Below are 23807 nucleotides of genomic sequence, written 5' to 3'. Positions count from 1 at the left end.
AGGCCCCATGGCTGGAGGTGTTTCAGGCCAGGCTGGATGAGGCTGTGGCCAACCTGCTCTAGGATAGGGTGTCCCTGGGCATGGCAGGGGGGTTGGAACTAGAGGATCCTTGTGGTCCCTTCCAACCCTGCCTGATTCTATGATTCTAACTCGAAGCTTACCAATGTATTTTGTCTCTTTTATTTGTACTGAAATAAAAAAATATATTTGCTTCATAACAAATGCACTTCTTAGCTTCTATTGTAGCAATGTTCTTTCCAGAAGGACCTTCATTTTTTGCTATGTTTGCTTAAGTTTGCATTTGCTGGGTTCCACTGGCAGTGCTTCAGTGAAACAATAGTGAAACCACACACCCTGGGACTGTCTGTGGACCACTGCCTTTAACTCCCTAGTCTTTCTGTAGGCAGTGATGCTGTTCTCTCATACATAATTACAAATTGCTATTGAGATGCTGAAAAAAAAAACAAACTAGAAAGTTTCCAGTGCCTAGATATACAAGAGAGTAGGGTGATCTAGGGCAGGGTGGCCTTGCCCGTGGCAGGGGGTTTGAACTAGATGAGGAGACTCTCAAGGCCCATCTGGATGCATTCCTATGTGACCTGAGCTAGATTGTATGGTCCTGCTTTGGGAGGGGGGGTTAGACTCGTTGATCTCTTTGGGTCGGTTCCAACCCCTGACATCCTATGATCCTGTGTGTGATCCTGTGATACTTGTGGTCCCTTCCAACCCTGACTGATTCTATGATTCTAAGAGGGAGAAAGAAATAGGTTGGATCCTGACAAGATGGGAGCATGCAGAAGTAGCAGGGCTTTGCAGAGGCTCAGGTCCTTCAGGCACCAGTCAGCTCACAAACACCTGTAGGAATGCAAATAACTAATTCTTTTAAACTGTTTTGCTTCCAGACAAGCACTGGGTTTGAGTGTTTTTTTGTTTGGGCTGTTTTGTTTGCTTGTTTGTTTTTGAAGTGTTTTGGGTTTTTTGTTTCTTTAGTTGTTTGGTTGTGTGGGTTTTTTTTTTTTTTATTCAACCTGGGGTTTGAGCTGAAGGACCAAACAATTGAAGAGTGGGGGATGAAATTGTCTATTAATCTCAGAGTCCAAAGTCTTGATCCAGGTTTTCATTTGGGTAGATTTTCTTTGCTATTTCTTTTTGCTGCACTCTATATATTCTTTTAATTAAATTGGGTGCTTTCTAGATCTGCTCGGCTTGAAGGTTTTGACCTCTAATATGTTACAGAAGATATAATTTGCACCTTATTGTCTCCTCAGTGAGTCTCTGTGCTGACTGGGAGAGATCAAGTGTGGTGACCCTGGTTTATGGCCTATAAAATCACACATCAATCCCAAGTCTCAGCGACAGCAGCTCGCTCAGTGCCACAGCAGCCAGCAGTAATGCTGGGCACTTGCTACGGATGCGGTATTCTGCGACCTGCGCCTGCTTGGTGGAGGAGAGAAATGAATTAATGCCAGAGGATATTTATAAAAATAGATATATTTATTATACTCCAATGTTTTCAACTCTCCCCGCCCCCAACCACTGAACTTTAATATTAAATTGTTCTTTACACGATTATGAAGACATTATGGGAATTATCTACAGAAACCTCTTAATAACTAGCAAACATTCAAACTATATACAGAGAGAGTTTTCCCTGCAGCTCAATGCCGCCCGGGGTCTTGCACTGTTTGCCCAGCAAAGCTGAGCTGAAAGCTGCTCTCTGCTCTATGGCAGAGGTAATAGAAATTACAGAGGCATCTACTCACAATTCTTATCAATTATTAATCACCCTCCAGTGCTGTGTCAGCCTATTGCAAGTGTCCAATTCTTCAGGGTCTCTGCCTGTGGACTTTAAGGCTGGAGTCCTCCGGTTTCAGGGGAAATGGCAGTCTCTGACCTTGTGCTGCTGATTTCTGCTGGATGCTCTCTCCAGGGAATTCGCAGGCAGGATCTCCAGGTGCAGAGGCAGGATGCCAGCAGTCTGAGCGCGGGTCTAACTCTGGCTAAAGGCAGGCATACAGCTGCAAGGAAGTATGCAGGCAGGCAAGCAAGCAAGTAATGTGGCGGAGCTGCAAGCAATGTGGGGCAGGCTGCAGGTGAGCCTGTGCACCCCTATTTATTAACTGTGGGCTGAGAGTTAATGGTCTCATTGGCCACTCGAATGACCAATCAGGTTGTCAGTTAGCCAAACCTTACCATACTGGGCAAAACCCACAGGCCTGGACTATCCCAAATATGGGGATCACATGGGCTTACACTAGGGAGACACGAGCTGGGTGTGTGGGGGCTTACACAATCAGGTGTCCTGGGCAACTGACTTTATGGCCCCGATCTGTTGTGCCCCTTTGTGCTTGTTTACCCCTGGTGCAGGCAGAGAGGCATGTCCAGGTAGAGCAGGCATAAATAAGCCTGCTTTTGGGCCCACAGGCCCTCCCCAACAGAACTGTATACACACAGGTTGTACAGAAATTTCTAGGGTGCTTTCATGAATGTGGGCAGTCATCAGATGTCAGTCTTGAGTCACCATGAACTCAGGTTCAGGTCTGTAGCTATATATCATCCTCTCGCAAAGCTGCTTCCTCAGAATCCTGTTTCTGCTGGGACAGTGTGGAGGGAATGTGCAGACCAGTAGCTAAGCGCATTTCCAAACAGGAGTGTTGCTTTCTGTGCTTATGATGAGATCACCAGGCCTACTCTCTGCAAGCTCAGCTGACAGATCTGCTTGTACACTTATACCAAGTATGGTTTGTTTTTCCCACACACACATTCCTGTGTGCCCACTGTCAACTGTGCATCATCCCTATTCATGGGCTGTGTGAATGGTGTTGAATACTTGTACGCTTTGAAGCCTGAATGGCTCCTTCTCTGGGGATTTTACCTAACCCATATTACTAATTTTGTTGTTTGCTAATTTCACCTCTCCACCTGAACACTCTAAAGGCACGAGTAGCCAGGCTCTATGTATAGTCTTTATTTTATTTGAACTACTAAAACATTACCTATTCTTTCTGGACACATTACATGTCACAACATAAACAAATGCTAGGTGATAAACTGAGTATGGCATCTGAATACCTTCTGCAAGGTTTTCTCAGCGTATCAAGAGTGCCTCTCCATTTGCCCAATGCATTTACAGTTGCTCTGGGTTAATTTACCAGGAGCTGCGGCAGCCTGTAAAGCAGAAGGGTATACAGACTCCAGCACTTTGGGATGCCTGAAGGTGGAATGGTTGGCTTTAATGGCCTGTTAGCTCAGTGTGCAGCTCTACCAATGTACAGCCCTTTGGATTGAAAGATATTCATCAATAATGCAGATCCCACAGGTGAATCTTCCCTGCCTTGCTTGCCATTTCGGTTTGAGGCACATATACATAATGAAAAGGACATTATGGAAAGCCAATCTCTAGCTGACAGAAGCATGAGTGGCTGAAATATAGCCAGCATTAGAAAGCCAAGTCCAAGTTCTCTTCTTCAGACATGTATGCAGACCTCACTCAGTCTGGACATGTTTTCTTCAGCTGATCATACAGATGGATCCAAATGAATACATTGTACATCTAATATTGCACAAAGGCATGAATTCCCCAGTCAGATAAAATGCTTCTCCCTCCTGGAGGTGTCACAGGACACACATATCCCCCTTCCCTTGACATATGAGGGTGTCAAGGCTTTGAGCTCAGCAAGACAGAGCCCTTAAGGAAGAGGAGCAGTTCCTTGAATTCATTCTTTAGGATCTCCCATCTAGAAAGGCAGTAGACAGTGATTGTCTTTTCTTCAGCCTGTTTGCAAGGCAGTCAGGCTGTATACCTATTTGTCTAGGACTAATGCCTAAGATTCTATGTAGCCATGGAGGCATGCCCCTTACTTGTTGTTCCAATGGTGTTTGTGGAGTCTTAATGTGCCAGATATCATTGTGAATTATAGTCCCTTAACTGGCACACCAGAGAAGCAGCTACTGTCCTCTGTCGAGCTTGAAAACAATTGGGTGTTATGTGCTGTACAAGCAATCTGCTCAGGAAACAAAGTCCCTGCAACTGCTGTCACATTCAGTGAGGACAAGTCATGTTATGCCTGCAGCTGAAGGATGCAGCAGCAGCTTCCAGCTTTTTAGTGCTTCAAATTTTTTGTTGCTAGTTAGATAAAAACAAGCCAAAGTTTTCATCTAAATGGAGACTATAATTTTGTGGGCCCCGGTGGCTACACTTTTCACCTGGTTGTAGGAAGGGAATGAAATGTCTGGACAGCACTTATTATCCATTCTCTTAGGCATTCCTTTTGTATTCTGATAAAGATCAGCCTTGGGCTTTCTGGTTATTGATCTCAGCCAAAAGGCAGATCTCTCAGCTCCAGCAAGTGTTTCTGCTAATGCATTTTCCTTCAACATTAATACTCTTTCTAATTTCAACCTCAAGAAGTAGCAATAAATTGCGGTCTGTAGGTTTAAGCTTGTAAAAGCAGAGTTGGCCACATGAAGATGTGGTGGACATCTTGTCACAGCCTGCTGCAAAATCCAATTAATTCTGAGGTTATTATGCCTTCCTTCACTACAGCTATTCTAATTGGGAGGAGGTAATGGTATTGAATGTCCACCTCAGAGTTAGAAAAACACTCAATCTCAACTAATTAGCTGAGATCCCATCAAACTTGCCTATAGTATCTCCTAAAATGCTTTTGGGAATTTGAACTTGTTATCTAAAACTCAGAAAATGGCCAGTACTCTTCCACGGATCAATGAAAGTTAGCTTTAAATACAGTTATGTATTTTAAGTGTCTTGGCTAGACCAGATGCTGGCTTCCTCTCCTATGAAGATAGCCAGATAGACGTTGGGTTACTCAGCCTGGAGAAGGGAAGGCTCTGGGGAAACTTTATAGCTGCTTTCCAGTACCTAACAGAGGACTGTGAGGAAGCTGGAGAAGGACTGCTTACAACAGTACGTAGTGATGTAGGGCCAGGAGGATGCTCAGAGGGCTGCAGCAGCTCTGCTATGAGGACAGACTGAAAGAGTTTGGGCTGTTCAGTCTGCAGAAGAGAAGGCTCTGAGGTGACCTTCTTGTGGCCTTCCAGGATCTGAAGAAGGGTCTACAAAAAAGCTGGAGAGGGACTTTCTAGGCTATGAAGGAGTGACAGGACTATGAGGAATGGAGCAAAGCTGGAGATAGGTAGGTTCAGACTGGACATGAGAGGCTGGACTTGGTTGCCCAGGGAGGTGGTGTTGTGGAGGCAGGGAATTAATGTGACCGAGTCAGGAATTGTATACAAAAATAGAGTTATTTTATTTTCCCAAAGCCTGCCCCCAAACTGTAGACAGAAATTATTTAGTTTTAACTACCAGATTCAGTTGCTTTGAGAATATCTACAGGATGCCATCGACAATCTGACTATTTTGAAAATCAGAAGTTGGAAAAGGCTTTAGCTACTAATGAATAGTGTTTCCACTTAGTAATAAAGCTGAGCCAAAATAACTCACGATCAGGCTGCCTTGGTCCCGCAGCCTGTCCCTCTCTCTCTCTTTCAGAAGCCGCAGAAGAGTTGTTAAGAGGTACTCAGGTCTGCATAAAGGACGCTAATGGGTGAAGCAGTCCTTTGGAGCATTGGGCTCTTTCTGTATCGAGGCCTGGTGGGGGGAGAATTCAGGTGAGCACAAACGCTCAGGCAGGAGTGAACTCCAAGGCAGAACTCAGGTGAGCACAAACGCTCAGGCAGGAGTGAACTCCAAGGCAGGAATGAATCCAAGGTGGGAACCCCAAGGGCGGGAAGTCCCCCAATATTTATACCCTCCCTAGACAAAGAGCAGAGTTAGCACTGCCTGGGCGCGAAGACCACAGCCAATCCCAGCCCGATTCCAGTGTGGGCACTGCACAGGCACCCCTTGTGTCGGAAGAGCCCCTTGCTCACCCCCTTCACGTCTGCAGGGCAAGGGCAGGGGGAAACAGGCAGCTTTTCCTCTCCCGTTTGAGCCACAGAGGGAGAGGAATTTAGCGGTATACAGGACTCCAGGACAGGCGGTTGAGGCCCCAGGGCTGGAGGTGATTAAGGCCAGGCTGGATGAGGCTGTGGGCAGGCTGCTCTAGGGTAGGGTGTCCCTGGGCATGGCAGGGGGGTTGGAACTAGATGATCCTTGGATTTCCTTCCGACCCTGACTGATTCTGTGATTCTATTCTATGAAACTGTTCCAGGGCAGGTTAAGGCTGGATGTGAGTCTGATAGAAAAAAAACCAAAACAAAACAAAGCAAAATGAAAAAACAATGAGGTCACTCCTGAGCCTCCTCCAGTATAAACAACCTTAGATCCCTCAGCCTCTCCTCACAGGGCTGTGCTCCAGGCCCCTCACCAGCTTTGTCATACTTCCCTGGACACATTCCAATATCTCAACATCTCTCTTGAGTTGAGGAGCCCAGAACTGGACACAGCACTCAAGGTGTGGCCTGAGCAGTGCTGAGTCCAGGGGCAGAATAACCTCCCTTGTCCTGCTGGCCACACTGTTCCTGATCCAGGCTAGGATGCCATTGGCTCTCTTGGCCACCTGGGCACACTGCTGGTTCATGTTCAGCTACTATCTACCAGCACTCCCAGGTCCCTTTCTTCCTGGCTGCTCTCAGCCATTCTGTCCCCAGCCTGTAGTGCTGCTTGGGGTTGTTGTGGCCAAAGTGAGGAACCCTGCACTTGGCCTTGTTCAGTTTCATCTCATTGGCCTCTGCCCACCCATCCAGCCCATGAAGCTCTCTCTGCAGGGCTCTCCTATCCTCCACCAAATCCACAGCTGCTCCTAGCTTGGTGTCATCTGCAAACTTACTGATGATGGACTCAATCCCCTGGTCTAGATCATCAATAAAGATATTGAACAACACTGGGCCTATCTGTATTTTATTACCTATCTGAACATTATTAAAGGTAAGATTTTCTTCATCTGTCACTGTAGAAAAAGGAAATTTCATTTCCATAAGCTACAAATCAAATATCAAACTTACCATTAAATGTAATTACACAGCTCCATGAGCAATAACCCTTTGTTTCATTGCTGAGCTGGCATTGCTTTTACTAGAGGACACTAACGGAAGCATTTTGGAAGCAGTTAGTGTTAAACAAATGGTCTGGCTCTTGGGTGACATTAGCTAATCAGATATAAATGAGGGCTGAAAAATAGGATAAAAGCAACTTTAATTTGAAAACTGAATATAATTCAAATGTTTTTTGCTTGTTCTTTCATTCTGGAGAAATTTTCTCAGGAACAAGCTGGCTAGATGAAGAAAGAAGACAATGACATTAACTGCGTCTGTTCATATTCACCTGAATCAGTACTCAACATATTCTTTGGTTTATTTATACAGTTCAAGCTCAAAGTCATGAAACAAGACTTTGGAGATATTTATGGCCACCATGGGCTACCAAACTGCCTCAGAGACATAGAGACAACTTTCAATTAGCTAGCTCACAATCAAAGGGCCAACACCGTACAGTCCTGGTCAGCTTCTAGTGTGGAAAAGAAGAGGTAATGAACACAAACTGGAACATAAGAAGCTTTTTTCTAAACATCAGGGACAAGCCCTATGAAGGGAGGCTGAGGGAGATGGGATTGTTTAGCCTGCAGAAGAGGAGGCTCAGGGGGAACCTCATTGCTGTCTACAACTACGTGAAGGAAGGCTGTAGCCAGGTGGGGGTTGACCTCTTGTGCCAGGCAAGCAGCAACAGAAGAAGGGGACACAGTCTCAGGTTGTGCTGGGGGAGGTCTAGGCTGGATGTTAGGAGGAAGTTGTTGGCAGAAAGAGTGATTGGCATTGGAATGGGCTGCCCAGGGAGGTGGTGGAGTCACTGTGCCTGGAGGTGTTGAAGCAAAGCCTGGCTGAGGCACTTAGTGCCATGGTCTGGTTGATTGTTTAGGGTTGGGTGCTAGGTTGGGCTGGATGATCTTGGAGGTCTCTTCCAACCTGGTTGATTCTATGATTCTATGACTGAGCACTAGAATAGGTTACAGACAGTGGTTATGGAGTGTCCTTCCTTGGAGGTATTCAAAAGCCATCTGAATACAGCCCTCAGTGACTAGATCTAGAGACCAATCCTCTCCTGGCTTCAGTCTCCCTTCAGGTAGCTGTAGACAGCAATGAGCTCTGCTCTGAGCCTCCTTTTCTGCAGGCTGCACACCCCCAGCTCCCTCAGCCTCTCCTCACAGGGCTGTGCTCCAGGCGTCTCACCAGCTTCATTGACCTTTTCTGGACAAGTTTCAGTATTTTAACATCTCTCTTCAGTTGAGGAGCCCAGAATTGAACACAGCATTCAAGGAGTGGCCTGAGCAGTGCTGAGCACAGGGGACAAATAACTTCCCTTGTCCTACTGGCATCCAAATGCTGTTTCTTTACTGCATATCTTTCACAGCCAATAGAAACCCTTCTCCAATTGCATTTTTTAAAAGTAACTTCAGAATATATTGCCTTAAAAATTCCTTTCTGGACAATTGTATTTCTTTTAACAGAAGCATAACTAGGAACATGTTATTATGAGCAGTGACACTTTTTAAAAACTAGTGTAACTAGAGTGAATGCTTATGCTGACAAGGTTCAAAAGGTTACTAAAGCTTTTCTATAACCTGTAATTTGGTATCATATTTTCCACAAATTCATTATACTGTATGTGTGAAAAATGATTTTGCAGCTGAAAACATGATCCCACTTCATGCTGAGGCCATGCATAATAAAATGGCACCAGTCACAGCACAAGGTGCTGCAGGCAGCTGAATTTTTTTCTGTCAATTCATAGAATCATAGAATCAGTCAGGGTTGGAAGGGACCACAGGGACCATCTAGTTCCAACCCCCCTGCCATGCCCAGGGACACCTTACCCTAGAGAAGCCTGTCCACAGCCTCATCCAGCCTGGCCTGAAACACCTCCAGCCATGGGGCCTCAACCACCTCCCTGGGCAACCCAGTCCAGCCTCTCACCTCTCTCATGCTGAAGAATTTCCTCCTCCTGTCTGGTCTGCATCTCCCCACCTTCAGCTTTGCTCCATTGCCCCCAGTCCTGTCACTCCCTGAGAGCCAAAAAAGTTCCTCCCCAGCTTTTTTGTAGCCCACTTTAGATCGTGGAAGGCCACAAGAAGGTCACCTGGGAGCCTTCTCTGCTCCAGACTGAGCAGCCCCAACACTTTCAGTCTGTGCTCACAAAAGATGTTCTCCAATCCTCTGAGCATCCTCGTGGCCCTGCTCTGGACACTCTCCAGCATCTCCACACCCTCCTTGTAATAGGGGCTCCAGAACTGGATGCAGTACTTCAGGTGGGGTCTCAGCAGAGTGGAGTAGAGGGGGAGAATCACCTCCCTGGCCCTGCTGGCCGCACTTCTGCTGATGCAGGATCTTGTGGGCCCTCCAGGCTGCAAGTGCACACTGCTGGCTCCTGTTGAGCTTCTTGTCCACGAGCACCCCCAGGTCCCTCTCCTCAGGGCTGCTCTCCAACCAATCACTGGTCAAGCTTTGTAAATCCTGGCCTTGCATATTGTACATACTGACTACTTACTAGGGTTCAAAGAGAGACTGGCAAATTAAGAGGGTCTCTAAACTTGTCAAACCACAGACACATCAGGAAACCCATGAGATGTACATACCAGTGATGGGTGAAAAAAGCAGTCGAGGAATAAGACTTAAATATGAACATCCTATCCATCTGCTCTTCCCTAAACATACACTGTTGGTTGTGTCCAAAGCACGGTGGGTTAGATGGCTCCTCAGTCTGGCCAAGTACGTCTGTTCACGCTCAGAGCTAGGTTTGCTCAAGGGAAATTCAGGCCTGCCTTACTTGTGCATTCTGAATTGTTGCCTGGTGAATATTGTGCTAGTTTGAAGCAGGGTAGAATGTTTTGGCGAGAAAAACTAGACCATAGGCTGTGAAAGGAAAACAATGGTGATGTCTCCTCCCCTCAGAGTCTTGCTGAAGGAGAAATGTAAACACTAGATAACACTCTGGCCATTTTGTCTCTTCACTTTCTGGCTGGGCTCGGACTGAGCGACATCTCCCTAATCTCACCTTCCACTAACTTTGCTTCTTAACCTCTTGTCCGAACCTCCATTCTTCCTTAGGACTGAGGTAAGGCTGAGAGGGGCAGGGGGAAGGTGCAGGGGTGGTTGAGAGCCCCTCCTGGGGACTCAGGTTTCTGGGAGGGCAGTTGTGTTTCTGTATTATCTTTTACCTTGTCTATTTCTGTCTATAACTGTATGTACTGTAACTATCTGCTTGTACATTGTACCAGCTGTAAATAAATAGCTTCATTTATATTCCCAGAGTCCGGCTGAGTCTAGTTTGGGTATTTCTAAAGGGGGGGGGGGCAGGGAACACCCAAACCACCACAGATATGCAGATAAACTGGGTGCTCAGATGACTGAAATTTGAAAATGTGTCTATGTTGTGGCTTAATATGACAGGCACCTAAACACCACATAGACTATGTCTTCACCCTTTGTTTCTTGACAGATTTATGTCTTGACTGGAAGTGCACAGACATAGGGGTGTTCTCCATGGAACCTGCTCCAGAATGGTGAGTGAAAAGCAGGACAAAAAAAGGTTACAGTGCTGGGCAAACAAGGAGGCTGTTTAGAAGGGCTAGGTGATAGGTTGGACTTTGTGATCTTAGAGGTCTTTTCCAAGCTGGTTAATTCTGTGATTCTGTAATATGCAAAATAAGTGATTTAAAATGAAATTGCTCGTCTCTTACTGGTCAGTGTCCAGTCAAACCCTGAGCAGTGGCCACTGCCCTCCAGCCCACTGCCACCCAGCTTTATTGTTCAATATACCTTTGGCTGGTTGAGATTAGCTGTCCTGCCTGTGTTTCCTCCAACCTTCTTGTACATCCTGACTCTCCTCACTGGTGTCCTGGAGTCCTGTACCCCTAAATTCCTCTCCTGCCCGGACTTCGGGGGGAAAGGGGAAAAGCCGCCTGGTTTCCCCCCCCCTCGCCTGCCCTGCAGCCGAGAAGGGGGTGGCGACTGCCCCGTGAGTTCCCGCGCTGGAGCCAGGCTGGGATTGGCCGTGCGCTTTCGCGCCTAAAGTGTGGTAACTCTGCCCTTTGTCTAGCGAAGGGTATAAATATTGGGGGTCTTCCCGCCTTTGGGGTTCCCGCTTTGGATTTTGCGTGTGCCTGGACGAGTTCGCTCACTCTCCTGTGCCTGGACTGCAGAGAGACTAAGGACTTGCTTTGTTGTTAGGCACACACCTTTGTCTGCCTAACGACCCTTAACGACCCTTAACGACTCCTGCAGCCGCTGGAGGAGGAAGACCGACTGCACGAGCCAGCCTGAGTGAGTTATTTGGCTTAGCTTAATTTAGTAAGAAACCGCTATTAATTAATAGCAGAGTCCTTTTCCAAAAACTGACTTCCAAATATATATAGTCAGATTATTAATGGTATCCTCGTAGAATTCTCATGCAACTTAACCTGTTTATCAAACGAAATTAATCTTTGTATATATAGTTGTGGGGGCGGGTTTTGTAAAAATAAAAAATATCTATTTTTGATAAATTTTCTTCTCGGCCACGTATTTCTGCCCTCCGCAACAACTGGCAGGGAAGAACTTCCTCTTAACATCCAGCCTAGACCTCCCCCACCACAACTTGAGACTGTGTCCCCTTGTTCTGTTGATGTTTGCCTGACAGAAGAGACCAACCCCACCTGGCTACAGCCTCCCTTCAGGTAGCTGCAGACAGCAATGAGCTCTGCCCTGAGCCTCCTCTTCTGCAGGCTGCACACCCCCAGCTCCCTCAGCCTCTCCTCACAGGGCTGTGCTCCAGGCCCCTCACCAGCTTTGTTGTCCTTCTCTGGACATGTTCCAGTATCTCAACATCTCTCTTGAGTTGAGGAGCCCAGAACTGGACACAGCACTCAAGGTGTGGCCTGACCAGTGTTGAGTACAGGGGAGGAATAACCTCTCTTGTCCTACTGGCCACACTCTTCTTGATCCAGGCCAGAATGCCATTGGCTCTGCTGGCCAGCTGGGCACCCTGCTCAGGAGTATCTATCTCCAGTTATGTGAACTGATGGTGTTTTAAATAAAAACTTGTTTTCCTTCTTAAGGCTAGACAGCAATGAAGCAAGGCTTTCCACCACTGGAAGTCCAGATTCAGATATATAAATTTCACTGTTTGATACTTCATCCTTTACAGAAATTATCTTGAAATAAATGCATTTCTTTTTTGTATTAAAAAAAATAGCATTCAGAGACAATGACTGTAAAAGATGTAACCAAGATGACATAGGTGACATTATTCTGGGAAGAAAACCCAAGCCTCATCTTAATTGTGATTTATGGGTTTAAATAGAAAAACCTTTAAATCCTGATTAATCTCATATAAACTTGTACTGCTGTGCCCCAGCACTGCAAAATGTCGAGGCAGGCTCCAGACAACCCTGACGTAGTTTCAAACGTTGCCAGCTCTTTGTTTCCTTAAGTAATGGTTTAATATTTAATTTCCTTTCCCTTTGATTATTTTTTACCTACAGAGGTAATTATTTTCGTGCTCTTCTCTGATACCAGTTAATGAAAGAAAAAAAGGCCAATCTCATACCAGCAGCTGAAGTTCCTTAAGAAAACTGTTGTGGTAGGCCTGATAGGCTCAGAACAGGCTTATGCATATCCTGCCTTGCCTAGGCATGTTTGTCTGCTCCACCAGAGAGCCAAGCATGGGCAATGGACACAAAAGAACCTGGAGCCACTGGTGCTGGCCTGCCCAGGGTCCTGTGCCAAACAAGGCACACACACTTAGCTTGTGCCTGCCTAGTGCAAGGCCTGTGCTTCTCACAAATTTGGGTACAGTGAGCCTGTGGCTTTGCCTAATGTGGTTAGGTTTGGCTAACTGCCATCCTGATTGGCCATTCTGTGTCCAAAGGGCAATGAATCTCAGCCCACATTGATAGAAGGAGATATGCAGGTAAACAACCTGCTTTGCTCCCCTGCTCTTTGCTGTGCTTCCCTGCTGTGCTCAGCCATGTTCTGCCGTTGCCTGCTGCTATTGCCTGCTGCCTTATTGCTTGCCTGCTAAACTCCACTGCCATGAGATACCAGGAGCAGACCCTGGATGCCACCACATGATCAGCCTGTGTGGTCAGTGTGACATTGTGCTCATCACACACCGTCTGCCTCTGCACCTGAGAGTCCTGCTTAGAAGAGCCAGGAGACAAGGTCAGAGACTGTCTGCATCTTTCCCCAGAAGCCAGGAAGAACTAAGCTTCAAGGTCTGATAAGACAGAGTCCCCTGAAAGCATTTGGGCACTGTCTGGACTGTGGCTAAGCCCCACAAGTGAGTAATAATTTGTGAGTAAATGCTTAAATGCCTCTTTGCAATTCTCCATTGCCTTCTGCCAGAGAGCAGAAAGAGCTCCTTGAGCCCACCTAGGGGGCAGGTGGCATATTGACCGTGAGCGGCATTTGACCACAGGAATCTTCTCTTCCAGCTCAGTTGATGTGTATGCATTTTGCTGGTTATTCCTAGATCTAGATATTATCCAGAGAATGTTTCCATGACCATGTAAGAACCGAAATGTTATTAAAATCAGTGGTCAGGGGTGGGGAGAGTCCTGAGCAGCAAAGATAATAAACAATATTCTTTTTGGGAAATATGATCTAGCATCGATTCATTTCCCCTCTGAGACAAAACTAAGAAAACAAAGAAACAAAAAGAAAACAAACACCAAGAAACCAAACCAACCAACAAACAAAAGGGTAGAAATGTCCACGTTCCTCCTCTGAACTAGAGAATTTGCCAAGATTTCTGATGAGCACTGAAAAGGGTAAAAAATGGTGAACTGAAAGCATGGCTTTCTTTGGAAGATAACTTCATTTTCTAATGCTAGCATAAATTCTCCTAGGAGGCAAGAGGCCTGCCCTGACGCTAAACAAAAACAATTCACAAAGTAGTCACCAGAGTAAATGGCAGGCAGGAAGGAAAGGAGGAAGACAGGTAAATTTTGCTGCTCCTATCTTAGACATGGAGACCAGAGAGCAGATACGACCCAAGGGCAAACCAGTTCCTAATCTTGACAGGCCATAACATAGGAGGAGAGGAAGAAAGGCAAAAGCAGCACTCCTGGAAACAGCTGTGACCAATCTGCAGGCAGGTGGCAGCATGAGATGTGGAGAGTTTCTTCTATTTCTTCTCCCTTTACTGCAACAAGCTAACCAGAGAGCCAGATAACATGAATCACCCCAATAAAATCTGTGCTGTGTTATTGGACACGGACTTCTCTGGATCCTAGGCAGAGACCTAGAAATCGAAAGTTTTCTAAGCTGCTACTAGTGCCCTTAGACAGCTTTTACTTAACTTATTTCACATTATGGAACAACGGAAGAGGAGAAAAATCAAATGCAAACAGATGTTACAGGAAGCACTGTCAGTGGGGTGGTGTGGTGGGTTGAAATTACCCTCAAAATAAATCACCAGACTATCTCAGAAGGTTTGGAAGCAAAATGAAGCCAGATTTACAAAGCCAAGGTAAAATCTGGAAGCATAAAACACAATGTAAATGTACAAAACATTACAAGGATCCCCCTGTACTGATTCACATCCTCCTGGAAAAGGGAAAAGTGAATAACTCTTACCCTCAGAAAGAAAGTCCATTGCTGCTTAGCCATAGCAAGAGTTTCAGCCAAGACCAGTGAAGCTATGTGAAAGTATCAGCCAGCAGCAGCCAGAGCAAAGAAAAGGAAGAACAGTTTGTGCATCATGCTCTATCCTAATCAACAACCCAATGACATTATATAGTCTTATCTATTATCTTCCTTTTGTATCCAATCCCCTACTTTGTTTGGCTTTTACTCTTTTTTACTCAGCACCTCAGTAATTTCCCCATTTTTGTCTGAAATGAAGATCTAGGCTGCAGTGCTAGTTTTAAACCACCACAGCTGATTCTTGGTTCTCGGTTCTCTTGCTCCAGCACCTTAATATCTTTCTTGTAGTGAGGGGCCCAAAAGTAAATGCAGTGCTAAGTACAGCAGGATGATAACTTCCCTGGCTACACTGTTTCTGATACAAACCAGGGTGCTATTTGCCTCTTAGCAGCCTAGACATACTGCTGGCTCATATTCAGACAATTGTCAATCAACATCCCAGATCTTCTGCCAGACAGCTTTCCAGCCACTCTTCCCCAGTACTGTAGAGTTGCATGAGATTGTTGTTCCTCAAGTGCACTTCACCTAGTTGAACCTCATCAAACTGGCCTTGAGCCATCAGTCCAGCCTGTCCAGATCCCCCAAGCAAATCAACACTCCTGCCCAACTTGATGTAATCTGCACGTTTACCGAGGCAGCACTCAATACTCTTGTTCAGATCATTCACAGAGATATTAAAGAACACAGTCCCCAGTACTGAGCCTCGGGCTACACTATTTGTGGCCTTGTTCCAACTGGTTTTAACTCCATTCAGCACAACTTTTTGAGCCCAGGCATCTAAACACTTTTTTACAAAGCAGTCTGTGTCCACCCAAGCCCTGACCAGCCAGTTTCTTCAGGAGAATGCTATTAGAAACGGTGGCAAAAGCTTTACTAAGGTCTAGACAGGCAATATCCACAGCCTTTCCCTCAGCCAGTAAGTGGGTCACCTTGTCATGGGAGGATACCAAGTTAGTCAAGCAAGACCCACCTTTTCTTTTCCTCTACAAAGTGGCTTTTTCTCTTGCTTGTTTTCGGCCACAAAATTAATTAATCCAGAGCCTGGTCTCCTGCCATGCTGCAGATAGGAAAAAAGGGTTCAAATACTTCATAATTGTCATCAATTTAGCACTGCTTGTGCTTTGGAAGACTTTCATTTCCATAAAGACATTTTGGAAGACATTTTTTTCCATGCTTGGCTCGCTTCTGCCCTGCATGCTGGTCCAAGGCTTCCACAGTCTACTAAGCATATCAAGCTTGACCTTGAGCTAATGAAGTCAATCGGAGTTTTCCTGTCAAATGAGTTAGAAGCAGGAGGCAATCCATAATTAGCTGTCTCTGACTACTAGATGCACCTTGCCACGTAGTGACCACTGAATCATTATCTGCTAATCTGTATCTGACTCAACAGTCTTGGCCAACATATTTCTGAGAACTTCACCTTTCCCAGAGAGGTTAATCAAACGACAGCAGCTACTCTTTTAAGCCAGCAAGAGGAGATGAGAAAACATAAAGCCAAGAAAATATAAGCTAAGTGAACAGCCAAAGAGGATCAAAAACATTGGTGAGTGCCTGCCTTGCCACCACAGAGTCAGCATCACCAGTAGCACCAACCCATACGTCTGAGTTTATCATGAGAAGCAGCAGCAGCAGCACCTCAAAACTCCCTCAACCGCAGCAGCGTCTGACCACCTCCCTCTTGCATGGTGTCTGATTAACAGCCTGCTGCCACAGCCTTGCCCAAAGATTCATTTAAACCAAATGGGCACTCATTATCCTCAGAGTTCTCTCTTGGTGCGGTGCAGTGTGGTGCTGGGACTGTGTATTGTTTGGGTTTAATCAACATTGCTGATATTTAAGAGAGAAGCAGGAAGATTGAGCTTTCCACTGCAGCCTTTGATGTGGCTCTAGCGAGATGCTGTAACGCATTGGGCTGCGTCTCAGTACAGGGGCTTGTTTGACAGGCCCTGTCATCATCTGCCTCAAAGATTATCATTCATGCTGCTGGAAAGACAACTTTATTGGACTAAATATTGGCATGTGTCTGTGTGGCCCACACAGGTAAAGACTCTCCCCAGGCCCCGTTGGTGTGTCTGAGTCACTGTGTGTAGGTGTAACAACTGCACTAGTTATTATTAATCCCTCTGAAACCTCCTTACAGTGATTAAGGGAGTACTGTATGAAAGCAGTCTGCTTTGTGGGCTTTTGTCAAGGAAGACCCACTAAACAGATTTTGCTGGCTTCTTCAGCCAAACTGCTCTTTTCATGGCAACTGAAATGTGCATCAACATAAATGCAGTCAATTCCCAGCATTTTTTAAATGTACTTTGCTCGAGCTTTTTGGACACCACACAAACCACTAAAATCAAAGCACAGCACTTAATATAGCCAGTCTCTTTTGCCATGTGCCAGTGTGTATAAATAAACCTGAGCAGGAGACAAAGGATCACATTTAAAAGACAGGAAGAAGGGAAAACATGTATGTTCTTGCCTCAAATCCCCTTTGTGTGGAGAAGGGACTTCAGTGAGACCTTTCAGTATGAAACGAGCAATAAGTATATGTCAGCAGCTGCTGGACCACCTCCAATTATAACCAGAACAGCTCAGCCAATTGTAAGAGATCTGTTCAGGTTTTTCTCCAAGCTGACTGCTAAGAGCTGGGCATTTTGGGAGCAGAAGTGAGCTGTGAAGATGAGATCATGTGGAAATGGCCTGCAGCTACTTGGAAGGTCAGATAATTCTGGAGCAAAGATGGAGGTGGGGAGATTCAGGCTGGCTATGAGGAGGAAGTTTTTGAGCAGGAGAGTGGTGAGAGGCTGGAATGGGTTGCCCAGGGAGGTGGTTGAGGCCCCATGGCTGGAGATGTTTAAGGCCAGGCTGGATGAGGCTGTGTGCAGCCTGCTCTAGGGTAGGGTGTCCCTGGGCATGGCAGGGGGTTGGAATTAGATGATCCTTGTGGTCCCTTCCAACCCTGACTGATTCTATGAATCTATGATTTTGTAATTGTGGCTTTGGATGGAAATAATGACCACATAGAACACTGTAGCCTCTTTATGCCACTAGATAGGGCTGGCAGCTAGTTTGCACGGCTGAGTCAGAGAGGAGGGACTCTCATTCCCCAGAGGAAGACTCTAGTAGTTTTCATGTAACCCAAAATATGGTATTTTCTTTGAGCTGTGGTATCTTTCACTTCTGCTTATTTCTCTACATGTATTCAAACAAACAAACAAAAATAACTCAGATCCTGTGTTTCCTCTGTCCCTATCCCCACTGCTAGCAATTGATCAAAGCCTGGGCTTACTATTCTGCTATATGTCTCATGACATCTTGTCCTCATACAACAGAGAGTGACTGTCTCTAAAGCAACTTTATGAGGCTAAGCAAAGCAGAGTGAAATAGCAGCGAACTGAAGTTTTTCCAGCTTAGTCTGCCCCAGGAGGGTTAAGCTGGGGAAAAACAAGGCACTGTGAAGGAAGCAAAAAATAAGAATAAAACTGAAACCAGACAGGCTCAGGAAAGGAGGAAAAAAATTGAATTTAACCTGAGGCAGAACGTCAAACAGGTGTTTGGATTTCAGAGTGCTACCCCAGACTGACTAGGCTCAACTTTGACCAGCTGCAGCAGTTTTTTACACCACTGGCTTTGTGCCACTGAGTGATTAATGTTGAGGCAGTGTGCCATCTCGTCCTATATCACTACTGATCATATGGTCACCATTGTAGCCTCTGTTGCACTAAAGTACTTAACAGGAGTCGCTTCCTTTCTGACTTTGTCTGCTACAGGTACATGGACTGTGTTTGATTGTTTTTCCCCCCTCTTTCCAAAGAGCAAGAGATCCAATATGCCCAGGATGCTTCTGAAACTCATTTCTTCCACCTGTAAAGCAAATAAACTTGCCCTTAAGAACCCAGAAAAGAACAGACACACAGGACGCACTTTGCCAGCTTCATTTTGTACCCCATGCAAAACATGTCATATCCTTTTGCCTTCAAATACCTAACCATAATATGACATTGTGTACATGATGTTATTTAGAGACAGAGGATAGTCGGCTGCATGTGACCATGCATGCACAGGTGACATTCAAAGAGGGCTATGTAGTCAAGTAGCACCCTGCCTCTGCAGCAGGCAGAGGACTCATCCTTGCTTTACCACGTTGAGGATGATGAGTGTTATCCCATTTTAGTTTCATCTGTTTTGTTAATCTGCATGAAGAGGTTGCCTAATCATGGCCTTGCCCCCACTCTAGTGTCCACAAAGTGGTATGCAGTCACTGCTGCTGAAACCTTTTCCCCATTGTGGCTCTGGCCCTTTCAAAAGAAAGCACTCAATGGTGGGCAAGTCATTTCTTCTCCCCAGAACCTCCAAAAGGCCTGAAAAAAGCAATGTGTTCTAGTGGGGCTTTGAACTGATTAGATGAAAGACAGTTTATAAACTTCCAATACTATTGAAGAAATTATGAAGATTTGGATGTGTCTTGATTCAGAAGTTAAGGCGGCAACACTGCTCTTTTGAACATTCCCATGAGTGAAATTAAAACACAAATGAGGTCATATATCAGAGACTATTTATTGCAAACAAAACAGAGAGTGAAAGAGAATAAAAGAGATAGGGAAATATATAAAAATATATATTAAAAAATATATCTATGTGTCCATATATATATATATATAATTTTATATATATGTGGAGATACATTTATTAAAGAGAGACCGTTTATTGCAAACAAAACAGAGAATGAAGGAAAATAAAAGAGATAGGGAAATAAATAAATATATATATTAAATATACAGATATACATCCCTGTGCATATATATAAGGTAATCTGTATATAGGGATATATATAAAAATATATTAAATCTTTATCTATCCCTATACATATATATAGAATTATGTATATATATATAGGATTATATGTATATATAGGGATTTCTATATATATGAGTGTATATATATATATATATATATATATATTTATTTATATATAATTTCTCCCCCTCTGCTCTACTCTAGTGACACCTCACCTGGAGTATTGCATCCAGTTCTGGAGCCCCCATTATAAGAAGGATGGGGACATGCTGAAGCATGTCCAGAGCAGGGCCAGGAGGGTGCTCAGAGGGCTGCTGCAGCTCTGCTATGAGGACAAATTGAAAGAGTTGGGGCTGTTCAGTCTGGGGAAGAGAAGGCTGCAATGTGACTTTATTGTGGCCTTCCAATATCTGAAGGAGACCTACAAAAAAGCTGGAGAGGGACTTTTTGTGCTCTCAGGGAGTAACAGGACTGGGGGGAAATGGAGCAAAGCTGGAGGTGGCTCCGGAGATTCAGACTGGCTGTGAGGAGGAAGTTGTTGAGCATGAGAGTGGTGAGAGGCTGGACTGGGTTGCCCAGGGAGGTGGTTGAGGCCCCATGGCTGGAGGTGTTTCAGGCCAGGCTGGCTGAGGCTGTGGGCAGCCTGCTCTAGGGTAAGGTGTCCCTGGGCATGGCAGGGGGATTGCAACTAGATGATCCTTGTAGTCCTTTCCAATCCTGACTGATTCTATGATTCTATGACACATAAATTTATATATATATATATAAAGAGAGAGAGAGAGGCACTGAATGGCCTCAGCCCCTCTTTGCCATCCACCACACCTCCTGAGCAGTTGATATCTCCCTGGGCCAAGATCCCAGCCTGTTTTTCAGGATGATCTTATCTTTGTTGAGACACTTCTTGGTCCTTGGTGTAGTCATTACATTCACAAGGTGATTTATGTGTTCAAGAGAGAATTCCCTAAGGAAGAAAGCAAGAACAAAAAGGTGAACATGTCTGTGAGGAAATCATAGTGCTCCACACCGGTCCTTGTTGGGTTTGCCTGTGTTATTTGTAGTGGAGGAGTGGCAGTGTTAAAGACTGCTTCACCTCCCTTGTAAATCCACAGTTGAAAGGGGGGAGATTAAAATGTCTTACAAATCATGTAATGGAAAATGAGAGGACTTAAGATTTTATTCATGCTGCATTCAGATGATTTTCCAGCCCCTGGATTGATTACGCATACTTCAGCAGGTCAAGACAGAAGCATGGGAGTGATGATATGTTAAAGTAAGTCTGCTTGTTAAAAAGTTTAAGTGTCTTGTCTTTGTGCAGGGACTTCTATTGTAGGAGAATATCTCCTGCAACGAGGTATGGAATGTAAACATCAGACCCTGTGATGGGAAGTGTCCTTGGAACCTTACAGGCTCCCAGGGGTCTAGGCTGAGAACAGTGAGCAACGCACGCACAGCTGCCAGGGGGTGGAATCTGCCTGCCCCTGAGGCAGGCACAGCTCCAGGGGGCTGACCCCTGCCAGCCCCCTGGGGTGGGAACCACAGGTTGTTTACCACAGAGTAACCTATCTCTGCTTTACACATAACTTAGGGCCAATCTGTACTGTCCACTTCTGCCAGCCCTAGGCTGGTTGTGCACACCTCCTCTGAGGCACTATATAAGCCATTGCATTGCCTTAATAAATCATACTGATGCACAGATGCCTGGAAGCTGCTGTCCAAAGTCGTCAGTACCTGATCTAGCCTCTCGCCAGCCTCCGTGCCCCAACATTCTATGAAATGTTTGAAATGCAGCTCCAGGTTGCTGTTATCTTTTCTTCGTTTTGACCACTTCTCCATCTCCACAGAATCATAGAATCAAGCAGGTTGGAACAGACCTCCGAGATCATCCAGTCCAACCTAGCACCCATGGTCAACTAGACCATGGCACTAAGTGCCCCAGCCAAGCTTTGCTTCAACACCTCCAGGCACAGTGACTCCACCACCTCCCTGTGCAGCCCATTCCAATGCCAATCACTCTATGAAGGACTTCCTCCTAACATCCAACCTAGACCTCCCCTGGCACAACTTGGCACTGTGTCCCCTTGTTCTCTTGTTGGTTGCCTGGAAGAAGAGACCAACCTCACCTGGCTAAAACCTCACACAAATATGAACATCCCAGTGGAGAAGACCTCTTCCAGCTTTGTGGACCAGTTGTGCTGGCTCAGTCAGTTCTTCAAATCTTGACTGACCTGTTTCCAACTAGTATCAACTACCCTAAATTTTTATAAGCCATTCATAGCACCTTTTTGTCCCTTCCATTGTATACTGTGCATACATCAGCTAGTGAGCAGTTATGCTTCACTGGCTGATACTTACATAGAGGCAGTTCTGCCATCCACAGTCACCTCAAACAACATCTCACTGTGTGAATATCCTCCCTGTAGTGAAGTGACCATTTGTAGGTTCTGAAGCAGTGTTTGCAGAAGCTCAGCATGATTTCATCCTGATGGGAGCCTGAGCATTAAGGACTGTGGGTGTTAACCAGCACATGTAGAGGAGTGTACTATTTACCTAAAGCCTGGTTTCAGAGTCTGAACCAGGAAAATCTCTGGGCTGAGGCCTCATGAGGCTGCATCACAAAAAAGGACTGTGCAGTGTGCCAACAGCCTTAGCAAACAAAGCAAAACCATCTTCTGATTTGTGGTGCTAACTTCAGAGTATGCTTAATAAGCTGTGCAAAACCATCTTCTGATTTGTGGTGCTAACTTCAGGGTATGCTTAATAAGTTGTTTTGTCAATTAGTCTCACTTCTCACTTCTAGTAGGGTCAAAAATATTTTCAATACAAGTGTAATCTTCTAAACAAAAAAGTGATTTGTCCCTCTGATACTCTATCTATAAGGCCTTTGTGTTTCTGAACAAGGCACTGGAATATACAACATGCCAGAAGCAGTATCTCGGCAAGGTTGCAGAGAAAAACAGACTTCTAAAGTCCTCAAAACAAAAAACCCTGAGATCATTTTTAGCATGTTAATTTTTTCTCCTCTTTGGAAACTCAGAAGGTTTTCCTATATGTGTATGTGGGAGATTATTTTTAGCATGCTAATTATTTTTTCTCTTTGGAAACTCAGAATGTTTCTCTATATGTGTACAGGGGACTGGAAATGGCATTATTAAACACAATTTAAACAAATAACCTTTGCCAGATGTGAGGAAAAAAACCCAATCAAACAAACAACCAAGAGAAAAAAAACCCAAAGCACCAGGCTAAAAACTAGCACTACTGTAAATTGTCCATGCAGCAAAAGTAGAAAAAGAATGGCATGTGTCTCTCTCTGACCACTGTCCGCCTTCAGTATTAGTTGTTCTCTGGAAGTCATGCAAGATTGATTTATCTGAGAATCCTTTGTAGAGCCTCTTTGCTGTCCTCTTCTGGGAAGAAGGCTTGGCCTGCTCTGCTATACAAATTGATCACAAAGCAGCTTGCACTTGTGAGGAAATTGGTAATAATTTAGTTTCTGTGTGTACTAACACCATTGTCTAATGATATTCTGCACTTTACCTAATCTCACCTACTTTACATATATCTCACCTCTACAAGAAATCAACTGCAGCAGAGCCTTACAAATGCAAACAAGGAACCCTCTTTAGCTGATCGAGATGAAGCCTCATTTGGATAGTGCCTAAATGACCAAAAGTGTAAGAAGTGTCTCCCACACGTTGTGAGAAGGTGAAACAAATGTTTCACCTTTGGTCAGAGACATCTCCAAAAGAAGGATGGTGGCCGGTCCAGATCACTGAGCTGTGCACAGCCCAAAAGTCTCCATCTCCATTGCTTCTGCTGGTGCCTGGTGAGGAGTGGGCAAGCGTACTGTGCATGTACAGCAAAACGTGATGGAACTGATAGTTCTACTGTTGTGAGGACATATCGAGCATGAAGAACTTCTTTGTGCTCAGTACCCTGCTCTACATCACTGACCAGTTTTACCTCCATTTCACCTCTTCAGTGCATAGTATCCGTGAAAAAAATTGTGGAAGAACCCTTTGTGAGGATCCTTTTGTACCCTTCTGTTGCAGAGGGGATTCTCAGTGCCTACACCTATTTGGCAGAGGGGAGAAATTAATTGGGGTGAGATAATTTCATATAAAACCATAGATTAATTAAACTCAATATTCTGAGCTCTGCCACCCCCAGACACTCTATATTAGTGTTAAAGGTCAGTACATGGTTATGAAAACAATCTAGGATAAAATCTGTACAGGAGTTTGTTAATTAACTGGCAAACAGTCAAGCTATAAACAGAGAGGGGAGTTTCCCCATGGCTTAATGCCACTTGGGATCCTTCCGCTATTTGCCCAGCAGAGTGGGCTGAGACTTTCTGCTCTACAGCAGAGGCAACAGAT

At 45.1% G+C, this 23807-nt stretch overlaps 1 long non-coding RNA gene across 1 annotated transcript in view; it reads left to right on the top strand.

Moving 5' to 3' along the window:
* Nucleotides 1-13212: 13212 nt before the first annotated feature.
* Nucleotides 13213-23807, top strand: part of LOC135183333 (uncharacterized) — a 541852-nt gene continuing 531257 nt past the window's right edge. Inside the window, exon 1 of the long non-coding RNA XR_010305518.1 lies at nucleotides 13213-13273. This is a non-coding gene — a long non-coding RNA (uncharacterized LOC135183333). The remainder of the gene's footprint in view (nucleotides 13274-23807) is intronic.

The sequence above is a fragment of the Pogoniulus pusillus genome, chromosome 18, assembly GCF_015220805.1.
Source record: "Pogoniulus pusillus isolate bPogPus1 chromosome 18, bPogPus1.pri, whole genome shotgun sequence".
NCBI lineage: Eukaryota > Metazoa > Chordata > Aves > Piciformes > Lybiidae > Pogoniulus > Pogoniulus pusillus.
Note: the sequence above shows the minus strand (reverse complement) of the source record. Positions and strands in the feature narration are given on the sequence as shown.